The sequence below is a fragment of the Schistocerca serialis genome, chromosome 4 (assembly GCF_023864345.2).
Source record: "Schistocerca serialis cubense isolate TAMUIC-IGC-003099 chromosome 4, iqSchSeri2.2, whole genome shotgun sequence".
Lineage (NCBI taxonomy): Eukaryota > Metazoa > Arthropoda > Insecta > Orthoptera > Acrididae > Schistocerca > Schistocerca serialis.
The window spans coordinates 790,988,561-791,015,119 of NC_064641.1; positions in this window are offsets into that span (position 1 = coordinate 790,988,561).

Below are 26,559 nucleotides of genomic sequence, written 5' to 3' on the forward strand. Positions count from 1 at the left end.
GCTCGACTGAGCTTTTAACATAGCCCTGTGGCTGTCAGAATGGTCGGAATAGGTTGCAGTGGCCGATAGTCACTCATCTCCCCGTGAGCTCAATTGCATTTGTAAAGTGTAGTGCAACAGATAACTAAAAGGCCAGGGCCGGTCCTAGCAAACATGAAACATAGGTGTTGCACCTCGCAAAAGATAACAAACAAAGGAATTATATAACTACGAAATGAAACACTGGTCCAAATTAACACTTATTTGTTATAAAGTTCCCTACCAACATACACATGAACAAGAAATAATCACAGGATCTTTTTGATCTTGAAAATGCAGAGTTCACGAAAACTGACAAATGGAAAAATGAAATAATCAAACGCCATTGATGGTCGGGAGTCCCCACTCGACTGCCGAGCCGCGCGGGATTAGCCGAGCGGTCTGGGGCGCTGCAGTCATGGACTGTGCGGCTGGTCCCGGCGGAGATTCGAGTCCTCCCTCGGGCATGGGTGTGTGTGTTTGTCCTTAGGATAATTTAGGTTAAGTAGTGTGTAAGCTTAGCAGTTAAGTCCCATAAGATCTCACACACATTTGAATTTGACCGCCGAGTTGCAAGTCTTTGCAGATGACGCCGCTGGGAGACTTGCGTGTTGATAGCGATGAAATGACGATGAGGACAACGCAACACCCAGTCCCCGAGTGGAGAAAATCTCCGACCCGGCTGCGAATCGAACCTGGACCCACTGAATGGTCTAATCTAACGCTTGAACGGCCCCATAAATACCCGATAATGTCTTTGAGCACTATGGGACTTAACTGCTGAGGTCATCAGTCCCCTAGAACTTAGAACTACTTAAACCTAACTAACCTAAGGACATCACACACATCCATGCCCGAGGCAGGATTCGAACCTGAGACCGTTGCGGTCGCGCGGTTCCAGACTGAAGCGCCTAGAACCACTCGGCCACACCGGCCGGCAGACCGGATAATTTAGGTGAATGTGCCTAAAGCGGGATCTTTCAAGTGAATTATGGAAAGACAAATCCATGGTGGACACAAAGTGATTGCCTGATAGCGCCAGGAGAATGAGAAACTACAACATGCAAACAACGTTACTGATGGAGTCATGATGAGCGTTCGATCACTTAGGAAAGCATAACATTTCCGGAACCTGGTTGATCCTAACAACGTGCCTACAAACACCTGGTAAACCTCATACCTGCTCGCTTAAGCTGCAATTTCATATCGTATTGTGCATTCTTTAGTCTACAAAGTAACGAGCGCTATGATCTGTCGATTGCAGGAGCATTCCTTGTCTACGCATGCTGGCGAAGGATGTCGCCAGTGTCTACCTAAAGATTTTCAGACGATGTCTTCTCTTAGGAATCCTCAGAGTAAATGATCTCTTAAGAGCCCCAGACCAAATGTTCTCTACCGAAACAGACTTTCCCCTCGTCTCTAAAAGTCTGCCCAGTTCCCGTGTGACACTGACTTTTGTTAACATAATAAGTAACTCCGCACCTAGCAGAAGTTTTATCGTCTGTCTCCACCATATGTAGTTCTTAAACAATTCTGCGTTACACTCCTGCTTTTCAGTTAACGTCTTTCCTTCACCCAGTACTGTAAATTCCACTTCCATATCTCTTAGAAACTGGCGTTCTGACTTCCTTCCTCTCCTAATTTTTAAGATTATCCAATGAGGAGGCCTCCTAGAACATTTTAGATAAGAGGGTGTTCACCCCATAATAACCCGCGCCATGAAGCTGGACCTGTCGCTTTAAGAAGACCAAAATGCATTATTAAAAACAAGGCAGCTGTGTTGCTACTCACGGAATGCAGAGATCTGTACCTGTGCTTGGCCGCGCGGAGTGGCGGTGCGGTTTGAGGCGCCATGTCACGGACTGCGCGGCCCCTACCGCCGGAGGTTCGAGTCCTCCCTCGGGCATGGGTGTGTGTGTTGTTCTTAGCATAAGTTAGTTTATGTAGTGTGTAAGTCTAGGGACCGATGGCTTCAGCAATTTGGTCCCTTAGGTATTCGCACACATTTGAATTTGTACCTGTGGTTGACTTCATCCACCATAGCATAATAGGTGGACAACCCACTGGCGAAAAACAAGATTTCCTTGATAGGTGTCGTGACTGCATGGCGTAACTTGTAAAAACAAAGATTCTACACTAGTACAGTTCCTTATCATGGCACGTTATACGACTTCTTTGACTGGACGCCTAAATATCCCATTGCGCAGGGCACATTATGCGAAAATTGCTGGAGCATGGCTCTCAGGCGTCCAGGATAAACAATGCTTCGGCTGCAGCACTGTACTTGCTGTGAGTGGACACTTCATCGCATTGTCCTCGCTTTCTCCTCTGAGGTAAACCGAAACTCCCAGAAGGCAAGGAGGGGGGGGGGGGGGGTGTAGAGCCACCGTCGACTGGATACCAAGTCACTGCCTTGGGCCTCTCTGCCTATCCTGGCTGGTCATGGACCCAGTAAAACTGCAGAAACTGTAACACGCAAAACTGCCACCAGCAAAGAGACGAAATTAACATAAATGTAAATGGCTTAATCCTGATAATCACTGTAGTTACTTACTACAAACGGTAAATTTTTAGAATATTTTGCTTCCGTGGGGTTCCACAGCCTCTATTGTTTAATAAAGTGATACATTGTTCTTTGTAGGGTTATCGTGCTTTATTAATATCATGCTGTTAGTTACTTTCAGCCGTGAGCTATTATCGAGCACCTTGGTATCACCTTGTTTGGCACACACTTCTTATTAAACCATACACATCGTTCATCTTTAACATCACTACCCAAATACTTTGGTATTTAATGACGTTATCCCATGCCGTACAAAGCAGAGTCATGAATATTTTGCTTCTGTGGAGGTCCACAGCCTCTACGTTTTTAATAAAAGAATACATTGTCCGTTGTACGCTGTATTGTGGTTTATTAAAATCGTGAATGAATGCATACGGTTTAATGAGAAATGTTTGCAAAACTAGGTGGTACCAAGGTGCTTGATAACGGCTCACTGCCGAAATTAGCTAATAGCACGATTTTAATAAAGCACAGTACAGCCTACAACGGACAATGTATTCTTTTATCAAATACTGTATTTACGGACTTGCAGAACGTTTCAGGTGAAAAATAGGTCCACAACTTGTTTTATAATTGAAATAAATGGTTGAAGCTCCGTCATAAGTTGCATTTCAAGTATCTTTTTTGTTTCTTTGATAGCTGGTTTCGGACACCCACGTCCATTTTCTAACGACCCGCATCGTGTGACAAAACAGGGGAAAGTCTATGAACAAAAACTGTCCCTGCAGTGATGATCAAAGGACCACTATGGTCGATTCAACAACAGTGAAAATACGACACAGGACAGGCATGAGTCAGTGCCAGCCAGCGCGACAGTGACTAACCTGGACTTTTCCAAAGATATGGGAGTCTGCGTGAAGAGTTTGACAGAGCACTGAAAGACCTGAGTCGAAACAAGGCCCCCGGAGTAGACAACATTCCATTGGAACTACTGACGGCCTTGGGAGAGCCAGTCCTGACAAAACTCTACCATCTGGTGAGCAAGATGTATGAAACAGGCGAAATACCCTCAGACTTCAAGAAGAATATAATAATTCCAATCCCAAAGAAAGCAGGTGTTGACAGATGTGAAAATTACCGAACTATCAGTTTAATAAGTCACAGCTGCAAAATACTAACACGAATTCTTTACAGACGAATGGAAAAACTAGTAGAAGCCAACCTGGGGGAAGATCAGTTTGGATTCCGTAGAAACACTGGAACACGTGAGGCAATACTGACCTTACGACTTATCTTAGAAGAAAGATTAAGGAAAGGCAAACCTACGTTTCTAGCATTTGTAGACGTAGAGAAATCTTTTGACGATGTTGACTGGAATACTCTCTTTCAAATTCTAAAGGTGGCAGGGGTAAAATACAGGGAGCGAAAGGCTATTTACAATTTGTACAGAAACCATATGGCAGTTATAAGAGTCGAGGGACATGAAAGGGAAGCAGTGGTTGGGAAGGGAGTAAGACAGGGTTGTAGCCTCTCCCCGATGTTGTTCAATCTGTATATTGAGCAAGCAGTAAAGGAAACAAAAGAAAAATTCGGAGTAGGTATTAAAATTCATGGAGAAGAAATAAAAACTTTGAGGTTGGCCGATGACATTGTACGAGTAATTCTGTCAGAGACAGCAAAGGACTTGGAAGAGCAGTTGAATGGAATGGACAGTGTCTTGAAAGGAGGATATAAGATGAACATCAACAAAAGCAAAACAATGATAATGGAATGTAGTCTAATTAAGTCGGGTGATGCTGAGGGAATTAGATTAGGAAATGAGGCACTTAAAGTAGTAAAGGAGTTTTGCTATTTGGGGAGCAAAATAACTGATGATGGTCGAAGTAGAGAGGATATAAAATGTAGGCAGGCAATGGCAAGGAAAGCGTTTCTGAAGAAGAGAAATTTGTCAACATCCAGTATTGATTTAAGTATCAGAAAGTCATTTCTGAAAGTAATAGTTTGGACAAGAAGAGACTAGAAGCTTTCGAAATGTGGTGCTACAAAAGAATGCTGAAGATTAGATGGGTAGATCACATAACTAATGAGGAAGTATTGAATAGGATTGGGGAGAAGAGAAGTTTGTGGCACAACTTGACCAGAAGAAGGGATCGGTTGGTAGGACATGTTCTGAGGCATCAAGGGATCACCAATTTAGCATTGGAGGGCAGCATCGAGGGTAAAAATCGTAGAGGGAGACCAAGAGATGAATACACTAAGCAGATTCAGAAGGATGTAGGTTGCAGTAGGTACTGGGAGATGAAAAAGCTTGCACAGGATAGAGTAGCATGGAGAGCTGCATCAAACCAGTCTCAGGACTGAAGACCACAACAACAACAACAATGGGAGTCCTTAAGACGTCGGACAGAAACATGTGTTACAGTGAATATTGAATACTTCCTCTGGCGATATCTCACAAGTGCAGGTCGTTTGTAAAAGCAAGAAAGTTACATTGGAAGCTGTGCTACGTCACAGTAGAACAGTAGTGTTTTCATTTGTTTACTCATTTGCTTACTGCATTCTGTATGTCAGAGGAAATAACCAGGTGAGTCAAAAAAAGTTGTTTTAATGCTTTCAGTGTGATTCCATTATTACATAATAACATAATATAATTTCTGTTTCATAAATTAAACATCTTGCGTCATTGGATGTACAAATAAGGTTATTGGCATCCGGTGTTTTCCCAGAATGAGATAATTTCCCAAACTGGAGTCAAATGTCATTCGGAGAGGAGAAAGAAACAGGTAAGTCAAGAGAAACAGAGGCAATAATTCCATAATAATCACGACTACACGAATTTCTGGTTGTGGTAATACCGTGACAGTACTCGTATTATGTTTCTGTAGCTGAGGGGCAGCTGACTGAAAAACTGCACAGCACGAGGACAGAAAAACTCTATTTCCTTGTGCCTTCTACCCACATCGGGTTAGTGTCGGAATGGTCATTAACTGATTTGGCATGCTTAGTTTACGGGGCAACCGGATGCCCTTCCTGCCATCACCCCGCTATCCCTCTCCCCACCCTCGGGGTCACAACATGTGTACCTCAGCTGTCGTGCATTGTTATTTATGTGAAAGTAAGCGAAAATTTTCTAAACATTTGCGAAGCGTGTAACTGAGGTGTAACTTGGGTACCGGTACGGTATTCACCTAGTGGGACGCAGGAATCCGCCTAAAAATCACTTCCAGGCTGGCTGCCACACCGAATGTCGTCGTCAATCCGCTGAGCGAATTCCATCCGGACGGTGCTTTAACACGCACAGCTACTTACGAGGGTGACTGCAGAACTTAATCGGGCTTCGCAAATCTTTATATTGTATCCCGGGAATTGGAAGGAGATCTAGAATGAACAACGGAATTGTTGAGTTGGATTACAGAAGATAACTTCAAAGGTGTTGTGCACTAGATAATTAAGGAACTCTGAAGTTAAACATTCAACCGATGCGGGTCGAAGGCACAAGAAAATGAAGTTTTCCTGCCCTGGTACTGTGTAGTTCTTCAGTCAGCTGCCCATCAGCTGCAGGAACATAATGTGAGTACTATCGCTATATTACCACAACCAAAAATTCGTGTAGTCGTGATTATTACGGAATTATTGCCTATGTTTCTCTTGACTTAGCTGTTTCTTTCTCCTCTCCGAATGGCATTTGACTCCATTTTGGGAAATCATCTCATTCTGCGAAAACACCGGATGAAAAAAACCTTATTTGCACATCCAATGACCCAAGATGTTTAATTTATGAAATAGATATTATATTATGTACTTGGTTAGTATTCTCATGGTGCTCTTACGGTGCCAGTTGGCATTCTTCCTTAATAAGTCGTTTGATATTTCAGCATTCGGCAGAGGCTGAATTCAGATGATACTACCTAAGAGGCTACTTTGAATCCGACAGTGTTTTCCAATGTAAAACCAGTTCTTGATTAACATTGATTGGGTCACATACGGATGCTTCGATGATTTCTTTGAGCCGCGCGTAAATGACCGTGCGGTTTGAGGCATCACGTCACGGATTGCGCGGCCTCTCCCGCCGGAGGTTCGAGTCCTACCTCAGTCATGGGTGTGTGTGTTGTCCTTAGCATAAGTTAGTTTAAGTAGTGTGTAAGTCTAGGGACCGATGACCTCAGCAGTTTGGTCCCTTAGGAATTGAACTTTTTTTTTAATTTCCTTGAAACCTACGGGTATTTCTATCAGTGCCCTTACATTCCATAATAAAACTTTTTATTTCATTCTAAGTACGAATATAAGAATAGTCACGCACAAGGAATGTAATAATGGACTTGTTTAGATAATTAATTTGACTGATAAATGATAAATGACGTGGAAGTTGAGGTTTTTATTTCATCAGCAGAAACTCAAAACAAATCTATTAGAGCTCTTCAATGTCCTTATCCAGAGCACAAGTGATGAAGTGAAAATGGATAACTTCACTTCATTTGCGCCCTTTTTTGCAATGTGTTCAGGATAAACATAAAAAAAGGATTTACCTGTTGCAAGAACGTGGATATTGAAAGAATACATCGAAAGTTGCCGATTAAAGGATACGTGGTTTTCAAATTTTATGCATACAGCCATCGTCTTTTGTTTTTCCGTGCCTTCAGTTTACTGAGGAAGAGATTGCATCAGAATTCTGTCCACTCTTACCTCTCCTGGCCGAATGTATCGCCACTGACTTGCCTACCCTTTTCCCCTGAAAATTGGCTTGCCTGGATCTTCCCCTCACAGCAGAACTTTGAATGCTAGTATCTACATCTACATCTACTTCTAAATCTACATTTATACTCCGCAAGCCACCCAAGGGTGTGTGGCGGAGAGCACTTTACGTGCCACTGTCATTACCTCCCTTTTCTGTTCCAGTCGCGTATGGTTCGCGGGAAGAACGACTGTCTGAAAGCTTCCGTGCGCGCTCGAATCTCTCTAATTTTACATTCGTGATCTCCTCGGGAGGTATAAGTAGGGGGAAGCAATATATTCGATACCTGATCCAGAAACGCACCCTCTCGAAACCTGGTGAGCAAGCTACACCGCGATGCAGAGCGCCTCTCTTGCAGAGTCTGCCACTTGAGTTTGCTAAACATCTCCGTAACGCTATCACGGTTACCAAATAACCCTGTGACGAAACGCGCCGCTCTTCTTTGGATCTTCTCTATTTCCTCCGTCAACCCGATCTGGTACGGATCCCACACTGATGAGCAATACTCAAGTATAGGTCGAACGAGTGTTTTGTAAGCCACCTCCTTTGTTGATGGACTACATTTTCTAAGGACTCTCCCAATGAATCTCAACCTGGTACCCGCCTTACCAACAATTAATTTTGTATGATCATTCCACTTCGAATCGTTCCGCACGCATACTCCCAGACATTTTACAGAAGTAATTGCTACCAGTGTTTGTTCCGCTATCATATGATCATACAGTAAAGGATCCTTCTTTCTATGTATTCGCAATACATCACATTCGTCTATGTTAAGTGTCAGTTGCCACTCCCTGCACCAAGTGCCTATCCGCCGCAGATCTTACTGCATTTCGCTACAATTTTCTAATGCTGCAACTTCTCTGTATACTACAGCATCATCCGCGAAAAGCCGCATGGAACTTCTGACACTATCTACTAGGTCATTTATATATATTGTGAAAAGTAATGGTCCCATAACACTCCCCTGTGGCACGCCAGAGGTTACTTTAACGTCTGTAGACGTCTCTCCATTGATAACAACATGCTGTGTTCTGTTTGCTAAAAACTCTTCAATCCAGCCACACAGCTGGTCTGATATTCCGTAGGCTCTTACTTTGTTTATCAGGCGACAGTGCGGAACTGTATCTATGGAGCCGTTTGGTTTTTTTTCCGGTTTTAGCCTTTCAACAGATGCGTAGGTCACTCTGAAATGAGCTGAAACATTAGGTAAATTTCGAAACAAAGTCACTTACTGGTTTTTTCCCCTAACCTTATGAAACATCCCATTAGAAAAATTAATGAATTACTGTGCTGATAAACCTCTTACGTTATTTGAATTTCAAACAGCTGAGCAAAACTGAACGTACTCAGACATTTCTCTCTTTACTTATTCTGATCATCGCTAAACTGACACACAATATTTTTAGCGCAACGGAATCTGACTTTCAAGAACCGCTACAAAAGAATGGCCGTGACTAACAACAACCTATACCTTTCACGAATCACTTGCCACACAAAAATCTTCGTTACGCGAACTACTGCAATACAGTGAGTGCCAATACTGCCAGCTAAATAAAAGAATCTAACTACTGAAGGCACTAACTACTGCTAGGCATAGTCAGCAAATGAAAGATTTTGATAGAGAACAAACAATGTATTTACCTTAATAGTGTTCAAAAGTCATATATATCAGTTCATGATATACAGTACTACACATTTACTCCTTCTGATGGACACAGGTCCAGAACGTCCACTCTCAAAATTCTGCCATCTCTCTCCCCACATCCACCACTGCTGGCGGCTCACCTCCAACTGCGCAACGCCACGCTCTGTTCACATCGAACTGCTCAACACTACAATACCGAATAGTCCGACAATGCCAACCAGCCACAGACTGCACACAGCACAGCCAGTGATTTTCATACAGAGCGCTACGTGACGTTACCAACATAAAAACCTAAACAGCCTACTTACAACCTTCCAAATAGCTTGCAGTAGAAGAGATGTGCTTCACAGCAGCGAAGATGAACATGTGTTCGTAGCTCTTAAGGTATGCATTTTAGATCCGATGTTTCTTAGGTATTTGTTCTTGTTTTGATCCGTAATACCACTTCGCAACATATAGAATAGTTTTTTTAATAATGTATTACAGTACCTTTATATGGAGCACTAACATGGAGTAGAACACAGTCGTAGCATTTCGTTCATGATAGACGGGGTGTTTCAGAAGAATGGTCAATATTCAGGGGATGACAGCAATGATTATTCGAAACAAGACAGTCAATTAAACATGGGCTGTAAAACGCAAAGCTTAAGAGCTATGAGCACTCGTCATTTTCGCTACTTTGAGACATAACACTTCGAATGAACAAGCACTCGTAACCAGAATGTGATTTTCACTCTGCTATGAAACTTCCTGGCAGATTAAAACTGTGTGCCGGACCGAGACTCGAACTCGGGACCTTTGCCTTTCTCGTGCAAGTGCTGTACCATCTTTTTTTAATAACGCTCTATCTTTTTTTGAAGTAAGAAAAAATGGGGTAAAGGTGGTTTGAAGCTCAGACTGAGACTTCAACGCTACTTTTTTTTCCGATGTCAGACTTAAACAACCTTTGCTGACATAGATTTTGTTATACTACCGCATAAATAGTGTCTACAATGTCCAAATGTTGACAAATAGTGGCTAATTAGAAAATTAATTAAGTAAGTAAATGAATAAAATTGAAAATGTTCAAATGACAAAGACATGAAGACATCGCGGATAGTACAAATACAAAAGAAACATGCTCCTCTAGCAATGAAATGAAATTCGTGTCGGGGACGATACCTGCTCACGACCCGACGAGCGATAGAGCAGTAGAGTCATCTATCGACCCGTTCTTCAGACGTTGGTGTAAGACTGGGTCGTCTTCTCGAAATTAACTAGGGGTCCGTAAAGTGTGGTCGATGTCTATCTCGGCTTCTTCGTCTATCTCATCTCTCACCCGTCACACCCCATCTGGCCGGCGGGTCGGTAAATGTAAGTCGCAGGTAATTAGAGAAGTATTGCCTATATTTCTTACGCTGTTGCAGCTTCCTGTGTCCATCCAGGGGAAAATGCCAAAAATCCGTTTTGTCCTTTTCCGATTCGTTATAGACGTAGCCCACAACCATTCCCCGTACCCACGTCACTGCATTGATTTTTTGGACCGGAAAATAAGATTCTTGGGGGAAAAAAAGTGTGTCTGATGAAATTGTGTGAGGGGCGGAGCGTAACAGGAACGCCAATATTTGTCGTACCATCTGAGCTACCCAAGCACGACTCACGACTTGTCCTCACAGCTTCAAGTCTGCCAGTACCTCGTCTGGTACCTTTTTTTCCCGAAATGATCATTCCTGCCATATTCCTGAATATTACTCGTCACTTCCGAAACACGGATGGTGAACCCGAGGTCCTCCGGCAAAATTTCAGACAGTGTTCAGTGATAGTTTCTGAATGTAAGACACAGGCGCTTAGTGTCGAGTGACAAGTGACCGACGTGGAGGAAGTATCGATCCGTGTGCACGCAGCACGCCATCGCCACAGACGGATGCGTGCTGACCGACAGCTGTCGGCCGTTCCGTTCCGTCCTGTACCGTTCCGCTGTGTCCCGCTCAGCTCCGGCGTTCCGACGCGCACGTCGCAGGCCTTCTGAGCTCGCGGTAATCGCGCGCGCATTGTCTTGCACCTCGCACGCCGCTGCCGGCGTTGTTATTATTTTTATTGGCCGGCGCGTAGTCGTTAAGGGTCATGACGTGTGAGAAATTTCGCCATTACGGGCGTGGGTGAGTTGGTGTTGTCGGGCCATAAAGGCAGCACGGGGAGGCATGCGGCCCGCAGCGCCGCGCGCGCCGCGCCGCCCCCTCGGCCGCCGCCAGCGCGGGGGCGGAAGGCCCTCCGTCCTGAGCAATCCCCCTCCGCCGGCAGTCCCCAGCCACTGCCAGCAAATGGTTGCAAACTTCGATTCTTTCACAAACTGTTTTGAGGCAATGTTTACTATTACTTCGCACTTATGCATACATATGCAATTATATTTTCTGTTCAAAAGCATTCGGACTCCTATTAGTGGATATTAATGGGTGGGGGGAGGGGTGGGCATCAACTCTGCGGCCTTACTTCTTCAGCTCTGATGGGGCACTTTCAATGAGGTGTCTGAATGAGGACAAATGGCAGCCTATTCTTCTTCAAAAGCTGAAACCAGAGACGCTTGTGATGTTGGACTCTGTGTGTGGTGTCACCGCCAGACACGACACTTGCTAGGTGGTAGCCTTTAAATCGGCCGCGGTCCGTTAGTATACGTCGGACCCGCGTATCGCCACTGTCAGTGATTGCAGACCGAGCGCCGCCACACGGCAGGTCTAAAGAGACTTCGTAGCACTCGCCCCAGTTGTACAGCCGACTTTGCTAGCGATGGTTCACTGACAAATTACGCTCTCATTTGCCGAGACGATAGTTAGCATAGCCTTCAGCTACGTCATTTGCTACGACCTAGCAAGGCGCCATTATCATTTGCTATTTATCTTGTGAAGCATGTACCGTCAGACAGATGTTCACCAATTATGGGTTAAAGTTAAGTATTCCAGAAGCTCCGTACTTTTTTTACTAGACTCAATTCCTTTAACTGTTCCAGACCTCACGCCAGCCTGCGTGAGCTTAAACGCGTGCCTTTCGGCTTCACCTCGTAGTGGCTTGGCTGTCTTGCCAAGTCACAACACTGTGGACTGGACTGAAGTCGACGTTCTACACTTCTGGCCATTAAAATTGCTACACCACGAAGGTGACGTGCTACAGACGCGAAATTTAACCGACAGGAAGAAGATGCTGTGGTATGCAAATGATTAGCTTTTCAGAGTATTCACACAAGTTTGGCGCCGGTGGCGAAACCTACAACGTGCTGACATGAGGAAAGTTTCCAAACGATTTCTCATACAAAAATAGCAGTTGACCGGCATTGCCTGATGAAACGTTGTTGTTATGCCTCGTGTAAGGAGGAGAAATGCGTACCATCACATTTTCGACTTTGATAAAGGTCGGGTTGCAGCCTATCGCGATTACGGTTTATCGTATCGCGACATTACTGCTCGCGTTGGTCGAGATCCAATGACTGTTAGCAGAATATTGAATCGGTGGGTTCAGGAAGGTAATACGCAACGCCGTGCTGGATCCCAACGGCCTCGTATCACTAGCAGTCGAGATGACATGCATCTTATCCGCATGGCTGTAACGGATCGTGCAGCCGCGTCTCGATCCCTGAGTCAACAGATGGGAACGTTTCTAAGACAACAACCATCTGCACGAACAGTTCGACGACGTTTGCAGCAGCACGGACTATCAGCTCGGAGACCATGGCTGCGGTTACCCGTGACGCTGCATCACAGACGGGAGCGCCTGCGATGGTGTACTGAAGGACGGACCTGGGTGCACAAATGGCAAAGCGTCATTTTTTCGGGTGAATCCAGGTTCAGTTTACAGCATCATGATGGTCGCATCCGTGTTTGGCGACATCGCGGTGAACGCACATTGGAAGCGTGCATTCCTCATCGCCATACTGGATTATAACCCGGCGTGATGGTATGGGGTGCCATTGGTTACTCGTCTCGGTCAGCTCTTGTTCGCATTGACGGCAATTTGAACAGTGGACGTTACATTTCAGATGTGTTACGACCCGTGGCTCGACCTTTCATTCGCTCCCTTCCAAACCATACATTTCAGTAGGATATTGCACGACTGCATGTTGCAGGTACGAGTCTTTCTGGATACAGAAATTGTTCGACTGCTGCCCTGGCCAGCACATTCTCCTGATCTCTCACCAATTAAAAACGTCTGGTCAATGGTGGCCGAGCAACTGGCTCGTCACAATACGCCAGTCACTACTATTGATGAACTGTGGTATTGTGTTGAAGCTGGATGGCCAGCTGTACCTGTACACACCATCCAAGCTTTGTTTAACTCAATGCCCAGGCGTACCAAGGCCGTTATTACGGCCAGAGGTGGTTGTTCTGACTACTGATTTATCAGGATCTATGCACCCAAATTGCGTGAAAATGTAATCACATGTTAGTTTTATTTGCCCAATGAATAGCCGTTTATCATATGCATTTCTTCTGTGTAGCAATTTTAATGGCCAGTAGTGTAACTTAGTCCAAAGGTGTTCCATTGGGTCCAGGTATATTTCGGGAATGTCATTGTTCCAAAATCATTGGCTCAGAAATGCTACTTTATGTTAGGGTCTATAGTCATCATGTTACTGTCAATCATCGTATCCTAACTGTTCCTGTACTATACGCAGTATACAGTGCTCTAAAATGTATTGAAATCCTTTCACATTTAGAGCGGTCTGGAGGGCAATCAGGAGACCAAACCCGAGAACCACGAAAACCACCCAGTTACCTGAACACTACCTCCTCCTTACTTCACTTTTCGCACTACACATGACGGTAGGTGACTTTCTAAAGGCATTCGTCAAACGAAAACCCTTCGAGCGGATTGCTACACGATGATCCATTGCTCCTTTCAAGTCAGCCACTGTTCAGCACCATCAGTCTCTGTTTCACCTCAAGCGTTGCTTAGCAATGAATACAGAAATATGAGGCTTATGACAAGCTTCTCGACTATTGTACCTCAACATCTTCAGCTCGTGACGCAAAGTCATTGCCCTAGCTGGACTGCACTTTGCAATTGTCGTGTGATTGTGTTCCGGCGTAAAGTCAAGCGCCGGCACGCCAGTCGCGATCGTTAGAGCACAGAGGTCTGTGAGGCGTCGTCAGCCAATTGGTTCAAATGGCTCTGAGCACTATGGGACTTAACATCTATGGTCATCAGTCCCCTAGAACTTAGAACTGCTTAAACATAACTAACCTAAGGACAGCACACAACACCCAGCCATCACGAGGCAGAGAAAATCCCTGAGCCCGCCGGGAATCGAACCCGGGAACCCGGGCGTGGGAAGCGAGAACGCTACCGCACGACCACGAGCTGCGGGCGTCGTCAGTCAACTGCACGCTCACCAACGCCTCTCCAGGACGACAACACAACGGCAGAGCCCTCTACACGAAGAGGACATAATCGCTGCTCCGCCTGGTCGCGACCATTTCTACGAGTTCTACGAGAAGCGTCAAGACCAGTGACCTGGATAGAAGCGTTCACTGTATTACGGGTTGTATATGTTACCGTGAATGACCGAAATTGGAGGATGTCGACTTTCACCGGTGAATGTCAACAGATACCAAAAACGTCGGTGAAATATCGAATATTTCATTATATTGTTGTACATTCGGACCCTCTCCGGTGTGTGTTGACAATCACAGATATGCTCTGGTGGAGGTCCAAAACAGAAGAGTCCAAAAAGAAGCGACTGGCTCTCTCCCGCCAAATCCTTTGTTCTGCTCTGAGTCAATCAGCTTTGTCAGTCTTAAGAAAGCTTTGATAACGCGAGCAACGTTTTCTTAATTTTTTCCGATACCCTAATTTATGCTAAATGGATACTGGAGTAAATCGTGATCTTTTTCATGAAAAGTTAAATGCATTAATTGCGGGTAAACGAGAAGACAATTGTTTTTATTTTTCTCAAGAAAAGTATTCTAAAATACTTTTTCAAGTGGTTTCTGCTAAAATTAAATGCAACGCACCTTTGGATTACAGCGTTTTGATGTTTTAAAAATTAATGATGAAGAGAAGGTAATTGTACCATTAAAACCAGGGGAAACGGCCGGCCGCGGTGGTCTAGCGGTTCTGGCGCTGCAGTCCGGAACCGCAGGACTGCTGCGGTCGCAGGTTCGAATCCTGCCTCGGGCATGGGTGTGTGTGATGTCCTTAGGTTAGTTAGGTTTAAGTAGTTCTAAGTTCTAGGGGACTTATGACCTAAGATGTTGAGTCCCATAGTGCTCAGAGCCATCTGAACCAGGGGAAACGAATATCCAGTATTATGTTACAAATGAAGAATTGTACAGTATACTATATGAAACTCACATCAGAATAGGCCACGGAGGAAGAACACGTATGCTTAAAGAGTTGCAAGTTAAATACAAAAATATTACATATAAACTTGTAATGTTATATTTATATTTATTCAAACAGTGTCAAATGAAACACAGCGCACCTAAGAAAAATATTGTTGTGTAGCCAATGGTTAGTTCTGAATTAAACTCAAGATTTCAAGTTGATCTGATATATCTGCAGTGAAACAGAGAGGGCGGATGTAAGTTCATAATGGTATATCAAGATAATTTAACTAAGTTTGTCCAGCTACGACCTTCGAAAACTAAAAGAGCTGAAGAAGTAGCGCATCACGTTCTTTCAATATTCTTGACATTTGGTGCACCAGAAATATTGCAATCAGATAATGGTAGAGAATTTAGTAATCAAGTCATATCAGAAATATGCGCTTTGTGGAAAGATGTTAAAATAGTTCATGGAAAGCCTCGTCACAGTCAAACACAAGGCTCAGTTGAAAGGGCCAATCAGGATATTCAGAATATGCTCACTGCATGGATGAACGATAACGATACAAATAAATGGTCAGATGATTTATCCTTTGTTCAATTTGCCAATAACACTACATACCACTAAGGAATACGCCAAAGTCCTTATGAAACTGTGTTTGGCGTTAAAGCAAAAAGAGGCGTAGCATCGTCTTTTTTTTCCTGGGGAACAAATCGCAAATATTGAAATTGAAGAACAACTCGAAGAAATTGCCAATACTTCTGAAACCGAAGAACAGCTTGAAGAAACTGTTAATGCTTATAAAAAAATGAGCGGTGTTCATACATAAAACCCTATTCCAAAGAAAAGTATTGAAGAGGACCTACAACCTACATCGTCTTCACATCAAATTCCGTCTGAAAAACACGAGTTGATTTCTACAAAAAGAGCGGCCGCGAAAGAAAATCTTCTACTGCAAGCAACAAAGATGTTACGAAACTCACAAAAACAATTTCCTCCTGCTCAAATTGGTGATAATACAAGTCCCTGATGTCGACCGTGGTCGTACAGATAGCCTAAATGTGTTAGCGGTTGTTGTTGGAATATAAGACTCCGGCTTCTATAAACTGGCAAATAAAAATCCTACCCTCATCCAGGTTTACACACGCAATCAGCTCGCAATTTGTAAAGAAAAGTTACTTTCTATAGATGAGGATTCTTTTCAAGAAATGTCGCTGAGAGAAGCAGCTGCAGCTAATTCGAGAAGCGGGGGACAAGGCTATACACGCTGTCATTGCAAAACGAAGAGTTCCACAAATAAATGCAGTTGTAAATGCAAGGGACTCTTGTGCAATTCAAAGTGTCATAATAGTTTAAGGTGTCTCAATAAATAAGATTTGAACCACATAAGTAAGTAATTTTTTATAACTATTACTTTCTTTTCTCATGTAGAATGTACTGTGTATTTTAAATTCTTGGTCATTCCTTTCAGAAAGAGAGGGGAAAAAGTTATGTCACCCTTGTGACGTTTTATAACGACTGAATTACGGAGAAGAAAATATAAATCCCCAACATGTTCAACATTCACCATTAGTGCATGATGAATGTCAACATTTACTAGTGCAAGTCAGAAATAAGGGTATTTAGCAAACAGATATTTCGGACATTCTCTAAGCGACTATGTGAATGTTGACATTCACCGGTGAAAGACGACATTCTCCAGATTTAGGTGTTTCACTGTAACATATATACTAAAGAGATTTCTTGTTCGTCTGTCGCCCTTTGGTCGCGACACATTTGTATTTCTCAAAGTTAAGTATCATCATTAATCATCTGTAAATAAAATTCAATAACACGATTTGCTTGAATTGTTGTCTAGCGATCCGAGAAGCAGGTTTCCTGGGCACTCCATATTTGACGAGTAGGCAAGATACACAGATTCCTTCCAGCGACTTCATGCGATTCCTTCCACCGACTTCCTGCGATTTCTTATAAGCACCTCCCGGAAGATTCTACGGTCCCTGTCCATCATTACATGAGGTCTGCCTGTTTCGCTTTAGCTGTGGCTGTTCATCGCGGTTCCACTCCACAGGCACGTCACCAACAATCAACTTGGACAGTGTCCGCCCCTGGTAGCTGAGTCGCCAGCACGACGGAATGTCATACCTAACGGCCCAGGTTCGATTCCCGGCTGGGTCGGAGATTTTCTACGCTCAGAGACTGGGTGTTGTGTTGTCCTTATCACCATAATTTCATCCCCATCGACACGCAAGTTGCCAGAGTCGCGTCAACTCGAAAGACTTGCACCAGGCGATCGGTGTACCCGATGGGAGGCCCTAGCCACACGGATTTAACTTGGACAGTTGAAATGTTCCTGATTGATTTGTTATTGCAGTAAAATCCAATGACAAGTCCATGTTCGAAGTAACAGAGCTCTCCTGAATGACCCATACTGCCGTCACTGCTTCTCTATTGATAAGACAGTAGTTCCCACTTCCTTTTGTACTGGCTGTCCGCCTGTCGTGACATTTTGTGGTCGATTCTGCTTTTCACAGGAGTATTCGGATGGTTGTGATCAGACAGAAAATTAGACTTACTGTGCAGTTTTATGAAGGGAGGAATTTGTATTCAATACAAGAGCTAAATTTATCAGCTAACTTTCGGAGGATACAGTGTCGTGTCATCTATGAATCTCGAATATGGCCAGAAGTTATACAAAAATTAGGCACTTTGCATTAACAAACTGTGTTTTTCGGATGCTTTCCTGAAGTTTAGCCTTCGTTTTCGACCTGACTGTCTGCAGATAAGAGTCAAGCCGGGTTGTGGCGCACCATATCTGCCGCCAACGGAGAGTCGGCCACAGCTAGTTATTACACAGGCGTAATCAGCAAACGACAGGAAGCTGAGAAAAGGCATGGCCGAAGGGGAAAGACATTGCACTAAGAGAAAGAAAAACTGACTTACCGAAAGGAGATGGCAACGATCGTAAGATACAGCTTTCCCATCGTCTCTATGCTCACAGACCTGTGTTCACAACTCTTAGAGCCAAGTGCAGCACTGGCAGTGACGAGTGCACACTTTTATTTTATAAAGTTGTTAAATTTGTGAAATTTTATATCTGTTATGATCCTTGACGTAGGTAGTCCTTCAAATCTTCAAAAATGCTTTCCAGGTTATATATTTATGTCAGTTGTAATTTCGTGAAGTTTGTACCGAACGGATGTAGTAAACAGTGACATAAACACGTTATTATTATTCTTATTATTATATTAACAAGTTTTATATGTTTTATTGTTCGTAACAATTTATTATTATTATTATTTTAAAATACGTTTTCAATTATTTTTTCCTATTTGTATTAAAATTGTAGGCTTCTGTGGCATGTTAGAAGTGGGGGTTACGGTATGTCCTGTATGGGGCAGCGGGGCTGGTGGAAAGTTGTGGAGAGGGACAGTAACAAGCTGCGACACCTCGAGAATCAAACCATAGACCACGCCAGGATGCCGTCTATAGCAGTGCGAAAAATCTGTGAACGACTTGCTACGGGCCAAAGAACAGAGCAAATATTTGGAGAAACTAACCAAGCTAATGACCTTGGAAGCATACTTAATGATTCATTTTCTTTCTTCGGTACTATGTTGAGATACGAGCAGGTGTTTATCAGATGTTCTTAGGGAAAAGACTTTGAATATGGAATGGAGATTAACTACAAAGGATGGTAGTAGCCAATCAATAATCCTGTGCTTATAATTCTTGCGGACTCGCAAAAGGGTAACGAACTATCGCTCCTGTAATATTTACAATGGTCAATCTCGAGCCGGCCACTGTGGCCGAGCGGCTTTAGGCGCTTCAGTCCGGAACCACGCGGCTGCTGCGGTCGCAGGTTCGAATCCTGCCTCGGGCATGGATGTGATTGATGTCCTTAGGTTGGTTAGGTTTAAGTAGTTCTAAATCTAGGGGACTGATGACCTCAGATGTTAAGTCCCATAGTGCTTAGAGCCATTTGAACCATTTTGATCAATCTAGGCTGAGGGCAACCATACAGCGAGTTGCAGGTGTCAGTCAGTAAAGCGTACCAAAATATGACTACGGTACCGCCAAGTGTTTGCACGAAAGCAGCTTCAGTAGTGGAGAAGAAGAAACAGGAAACTGATCCCAGACATCCCATGTATGGACACTTGCGCCAACGACCAAGACTCAGATGAAGAAAGAGCTTCATGCGGACAATTACAGCAATCACTTCATCTCCCAGAACTCGTCGAAAGGAACTTTGGCGAGATTGCCTGAGCCACACCGAACGAATGGCAGAGAGGAACCAGCCGCAGGCTCACACCTACTTTGTGTGATATGGATTTGTGTGATATGGAAGCCGCTGAACACACTGAGAACTGGGGTGTCACGGCGCAACGTCAGCCTCAGGAAACGGGGCCTCGGCATAGACAGTGAAATCTACCAGTGCGGAGACCTAAAGGACCAACCTCATAGTCCGCAGGAGCCAGCCAGATACCTGTACCACTGGGATCTTGCTGTAGCCAACAAACTACAAATCAAAACGGCTGAATACTGGACTCTCTTCAGAACGTGAGGAGAGTTATCTTGTTGGTTGCTGTTGGTAAGTGGGGTGCACTCAGCCCTTGTGAGGCAAACTGAGGATCGAGAAGTAGCGGCTCCGGTCACCCAAGCTGACAATGGCCTGGAGAGAGGAGTGCTGACCACATGTCGCTCCACATCCTTATCCAGTGACGCCTATCGGCAGAGGGTGACCCGGCAGTCGGTCAGTACCGATGGACCTCCCGAGGCCTCTTCGGGCGGGGTTTAGTTTTAGTTTTATCTTGCTGTTTATTTTTTTATCATCGTGTCTGAATTTTACGAAGCGTGTTTTTTTAATTAAGTACCGTTTCGAAATTAAAAAAACACGTGCTAAGATATCTCAATAATTTTATTTGTACATGAAAACCTGTGCCGTAATCTACTTTTCTGCATAATTTCCGTCAACATTGAGGCACTTGTCATAGCATTGTACTAGTTTTTGAATACCCTCCTCGTAGAAGTCTGCCGCCTGACGTGTTAACCACTGCATCACCACTGTTTTGACTTCGTCATCGTCTTGAAGACGCTGACCGCCCAGGTGTTTCTTCAAGTGCAGGGACAGATGGTACTCACTGGGTGCAAGATCGGGGCTGTACGGAGGATGATCTAGAGTTTCCCATCGAAAGATGTGATGATCTTTGGTCTGATTCGCCTTATGCGGACGGGCATTGTCCTGCAGCAAAACGATCCCCTTACTCAACTTCCATGGACTGTTGCTTTGATTCTGAGGTAGGCCACCCATGTTTCATCGCCCGTAACAGTTCGGCTTAATAAATCATCACCATCGTTGTGGTACCGCTCAAGGAAAGTCAATGCACTGTCTAATCGTTTGGTTTTGTGCACATGCGTCAACATTTTCGGTACACAATGTGGGCACAATTTTCGGTAATTCAAGTGCTTGGTCGCAATGCCATACAAAACACTACGAGAAACATTAGGAAAGTCATCCCGCGAGGAGGAAGTCGTAAAGCGTCTCACCTTATTGTCCACTTCATGCACCGAACTTTCATTAACTACCGAAGGACGCCTACTTCGTTGTTCATCATGCACATTTGTGTGGCCATCTTTAAATGCTCTCACCCACTTTCTTACCATTCCATCACTCATAATGTTCGCTCCGCAAACTGCAGAGATCTCACGATCAATATCGATCGCTTTTAGGCCTTTATCACTAAGAAATCTTATAACATCCCGTACTTCACAGTCGGCGGAATTCACGATTATCGGAGGCATCTTAAACACTCAGTACACAACGTAAACAAGGAAGAATCAGACTGTAATGGCGTCAGTGCGTAGATTAAGGTAAAGGCTTTCATGTAAAAATAAAACTATTGAGATATCTTAGCACGTCTTTTTTTAATTTCAAAACGGTACTTACATAACACGCCTCGTATTAATTCTTGTTGTGCATATTTACCCCTGCATTTTTATTATTATGGCTTTCTGTTTGTATGTTATTGAATTTCCTATGAAACTGTTTCTTTGTATATGAATCTTCATGCCCTTGACAATTAAAGTAAATACATAAATAAGTCAGTACTGCTGAGTTGTGGACAGTCAGCAGCAAACGTCGGAAGAAGAGGTTAGGAGAATCGTGGTGGTTGCGCTTATGATGTTGAGCGAATTGCTGTTTCAGACTAGTAGAATAATACTAAATCGGTTCAGTTGTTCAGTGCAGCCTAACATCAAAGAATTATGTGTTTTCTGAAACCAAAAATCTCAGTCTTATCTTTCGAATATTGGCAGTCCAACTTGAATTATAAATATTTATTGGTTACGCATTTGTGATGTTCAAGAAAGATTGACCACATCACTCCAACTATAGACGTGTCTCAATATAAAAGCCAAGATTTTCTTCCCATATCCGAATTAGTTTTCATTTAACCATAACATAATATAGAAGGTTTTACTTGCAAAAGAAAACGCAGTCAGGTATCAGTTTTTTCTCAAGCTAGCGAGAGTAAAATCATAACATAATACCGCTTTACCAGGGGCTCAAAGGATCAACTGGGCGCAGTCTAAACAACAGTATCTTTGGAGGAAAAGAAAATAATTGAAATGCGAATCTCAATATAACGTCAGAACTCCTTTCAGTTATCAAGTAAGATCTGGCATCAGATTGGTATAGGTAATGTGTTGGTGTAGCATATTTTCGACTGGAATCGAGTTGAATTTGCTGCTGAGACATGGAAATACTGGTGCTTACATCCACTATACATTTTTCTTTAACTGCATCTCTAAACAATATTATGAATTACGAGGTGCTCTCCACTTACAATTGAAAGGCCTGCTTTACAACAGAAGGGACATCAGAAAGAAAATATCTTTAGACAGGTACCTTGCTTGCAAATTGTAAGAGTATTTTTGATGAATATTAATAGACACAAGGTGTGATGAAGAATGCTGGCGATAAAAAGTTAAAATAAATAAAGGCTGGCTATGAATGAGGAATGTGTCGTTCGTGCATTTGTAAGTTGGACGGCAGTCTAAAAATCCTCTTTGCCTATTGTCTTTTCTTAACATTTTTATTTTAAAATTGTGTATCCTATTCATCTAGCATACGCTTCTATCTCCATACACCCGACCACCTAACTTTCTGTAGAGTCTTTCATAACCAATTTTGACTATTCTGAAGTTATGGATTTTATATATTCATTTATTTGTACTGTATCCTATGTTTCTTTCTTTACACGATTCCCAGAATGTTCTCTTATCTATTTGTTCAACTCTAAACTCTAAATTTACAGCTTCAAGGTCATATTTTCTTTAACATTCTACCACTAGTTATCGTTATTGGTGAAATATATCCTCGGATATGTTAATCTAATTTTTATATGCTCCCTGCATAAAATATTGGCGGCGTGAGACTATTCTTATCTGGGTACGCAGTATTTCTATGCAACGCCAGAGCAACATATTAGTGGGATGTTATTATGAAAGTACCCCAGTTCAGAAAATAAACATTGGTAATAATGCTGGGAATAAAGGCAGATTTGTTTTGATGTGAAACAGAAACAAATGAGATCCAAGCAAACGATTTGTAATTAGATGTGACAGCTGCTGTCGTCGAAATTACGAATCACACACATCAAAAGAAGATTTACCTCATCCTGGCCCCCAGAACTCCTAAAGATAGACGTGGCCTGTGGATATTGCATCACAGACACAGTCCCTTTGACCGTTCAGAAATGTCACTAAACCCTCCCAAAGACGTAAACAACCATGAGTGAGCAGCGCCTATTAGACGGAGGGGGTCCGACAACCAATCAGTTCCAGTCATTCCACCAGGAAGGAGGCAAACGGCTCGTGTTGTCTGTAGTTCAACCATCCCTAGACAGTCAATACCGCGATCGACCGCGTCCGCATTGTTACTTTGTGCCAGGAAGGGCTCTCAACAGGGGAAGTGCCCAGGGATCTCGGAGTGAACCACAGCGATGTTTTTTAGGACATAGAGGAGATACAGAGAGCGAGGAACTGTCGATGACACGCATCGCTCAGGTCGACCAAGGGCTGCGAGTGAAAATCTCATTCTGGAAACATCCCCCAGGCTGTGGCTAAGCCATGTCTCCGCAATATCCTTTCTTTCAGGAGTGCTAGTTCTGCAAGGTTCGCAGGAGAGCTTCTGTAAAGTTTGGAATGTAGGAGACGAGGTACTGGCAGAAGTAAAGCTGTCAGGTCGGGGCGCGAGTCGTGCTTGGGTAGCTCAGTTGGTAGAGCACTTGCCCGAGAAAGGCAAAGGTCTGGCACACAGTTTTAATCTGCCAGTAAGTTTCACTCCCGACGTCCACGGCGAGGTATATCTTTGCAACCACGACACCATGCAGCGCGGTACAGATGGGCTCAACAGCATGCCGGATGGACCCGCTCAGGATTGGCATTACGTTCTCTTCTCCAATGAGTGTCTTCAACCAGACAGTCGTTGGAGACGTGCTTGGAGGCAACCCGGTCAGGCTGAACGCCTTAGACACCCTGTCCAGCGAGTGCAGCAAGGTGGAGGTTCCCTACTGTTTTGGGGTGGCATTATGTCGGGCCGACGTACGACGCTGGTGGTCATGGAAGGCGCCGTAAAGGCTGTACGATACGTGAGTGCCATCCTCCGACCGATAGTGCAACCATATCGGCAGCATATTGCCGAGGCATTCTTCTTTATGGACGACAATTCGCGCCCCCATCGTGCACATCTTGTGGATGACTTCCTTCAGGATGACATCGCTCGACTAGAGTGGCCACCATGTTCTCTAGACATGAACCCTATCAAACATTCCTAGGACAGATTGAAAAGGGCTGTTTATGGATGACGTGATCCACCAACCACTCTGAGACATCTACGCCGAATCGCCGTCGAGGAGTGGGACTATCTGGACCAACAGTACCTTGATGAACTTGTGGATAGTATGCCATGACGAATACGGGCACGCATCATTGCAAGATTACTTGCTACTGCGTATTAGAGGTTCCGGTGTGTACAACAATCTGGACCGCCACCTCTGAAGGTATCACTGAATGGTGGTACAACATGCAATGTGTGGTTTTCGTGAATAATAAAAAGGGCGGAAATGATGTTTATGTTGATCTCTATTCCAATTTTCTGTACAGGTTCCGGAACTCTCGGAACCGAGGTGATGCAAACTTTTCTTGGTGTGTGTATATTCTCAAAATACTTCCAATGCAACACAGATTATTTGCACTTCAGTTTGTGTGTGACACAAAAGTTGTTGTCTGCGCCTCCTTTTTTTTTTTTTTGAGATGTTTGATTTGTGGAGAGGTCGAAATCTTTTTGATTGTGTGCCGTTGTATCCAGTGTTTTCAGCGTATTAGGTCAGGGCACACGCAGTTAGCAAATTACGAGGGACGTTTAATAATTAATGCAAGACCTTCTTTTGAAAGCAGGATAGTTTTATTCAGGATTCCGACACAAAATTGTTCTCCACTCTATTGGCTACAAAACCCTATTTTTCAACATAATCTCTATTAGCTGCAAAGGCCTTACGCCATCTTACTCGGAGGGACTGCATGCCCGCATGGTATCACTCTACTGGAATCAACACCTTGGGGCATCAATAACCTTGTTACGATCAACGCAAGCAATTGTGCAGAAATGGTCCTTCGTTGCTCGATAAAGTCTTCTGTTAGGCTGCAAGGAACCCAGCGGGCACACACTTATGAGTACTCCAATTGATGGATGAGTGTTTCAGCATTACCTACAGAGACGTTCAGTTGTGCTGGGAGTTGTTTGACTGTGAATCGTCGATCATCTAGAATGAGTGTGTCTACACATGCCAATACTGAAGGAGTCACAGGTATGTGCCGCATGCGGGCACGCGGGAGATTAGAGAGATTTGTGCGACCTTGTTGCGATGATGACAGACGTCTCGCCCAACGACTCACCGTGCTTTTGTTAACTGCCAGGTGTCCATAGACAGTCTGCAGACAACTACGAATATCTGAGATGCTTTGGTTTTCACGGAAAGAAACTCAGTGTCAGCTCTCTGTTTGGAACGTTTCTCCGTTACAGACGTCATTTTGAAGGTTACGTACAGAACCATCACAATAGGAACTTGAAGAAACCTTAGGGCCTGAAGCGGCAGTATTCCACGATATACCACAACAAATTCCGTGCCTTTTCAACCGAAATTGGCCCCGAAGTAAATGTCGTGCATTACTTATTTGAGAGGCACCCACGTGCCTTGCTCATACTGTGGCATCAAGCAGTCAGGCCTGCAAGATGAGTGGTCTGCCAAGCGAGTGGATTTATTCTTATTTCTTGAGTAACATCAATGACTGATTATGAGCTCTAGTACCCACAATTAAGCTACAAATTATTCTCCTGTTTGAATATTGCGCAACGGAAACGGATAACGCACGCTGACTATTAGGAATTTACACAACTCTGATTGTTCACTACGCTCTGGCGATACCACATGTTCTTTCTTACCCAACGGCTTTGATCAATGCGTGGCCATCGCACTGAATATGAATGGCGCACACTTTATAAATTCTGGATATCATGACTACACACTATTCGAAGGACAAGGCCACCAATCTTTTTCTTTTCACTATCTTTTTTATTCCGATAAATTCTATTATGATTCAAAGATAACCTAAACACACCATTACATTTTATACAACAATTACACATGAGAAACTCCGCCCAGTGGCCATGGATTTACATTGGTGACTCTCTATCTTATGGTCTCGTAATTATCTAACGCTACAGTGCTCTTTCTGGATTGGATGGTGGATCTTTTGCTTTATCTCACACTTCACCTCTCACACCCATCATCACGAAAATTTACTCCAGACCGAGCGGTACAAAAAGGAACATGCATAACCCACTGCCTCTGACCCTATCTTGCTACTCTCCCATGCAAACCACACATACTTAAATTACATGAAATACATCACACTGGAAACATAGAATACATCACAAAGAAAAGTCACAACGTTAGAATCACTTCACTTTCAGCTTTCCCACTTCAATTAGTATTCATCCCAGTTTCACACAACACCGCCCCACTTCGTAACTTTTCTTTCCTACCACGAACTCTGGAGGATATATGTACGTCTTCCTGTGCAATGCAAGCCAAGTGGCGTTTCTGGGTAGACGGCTGACTCACCTTGCTTCTCTCTCAGAGTATTAGAGTTTGAATCTAGTGTCACAGGGAAACATAACACGCAAATAAATATTAAGATCATATTCGTCACACACGCGAGTCCTCAACTGATACCTTGGACGAGTACTTCTCTTTATCCTTTGTCTCATACACAGATTGAGACTCACACAGTACTGACCAC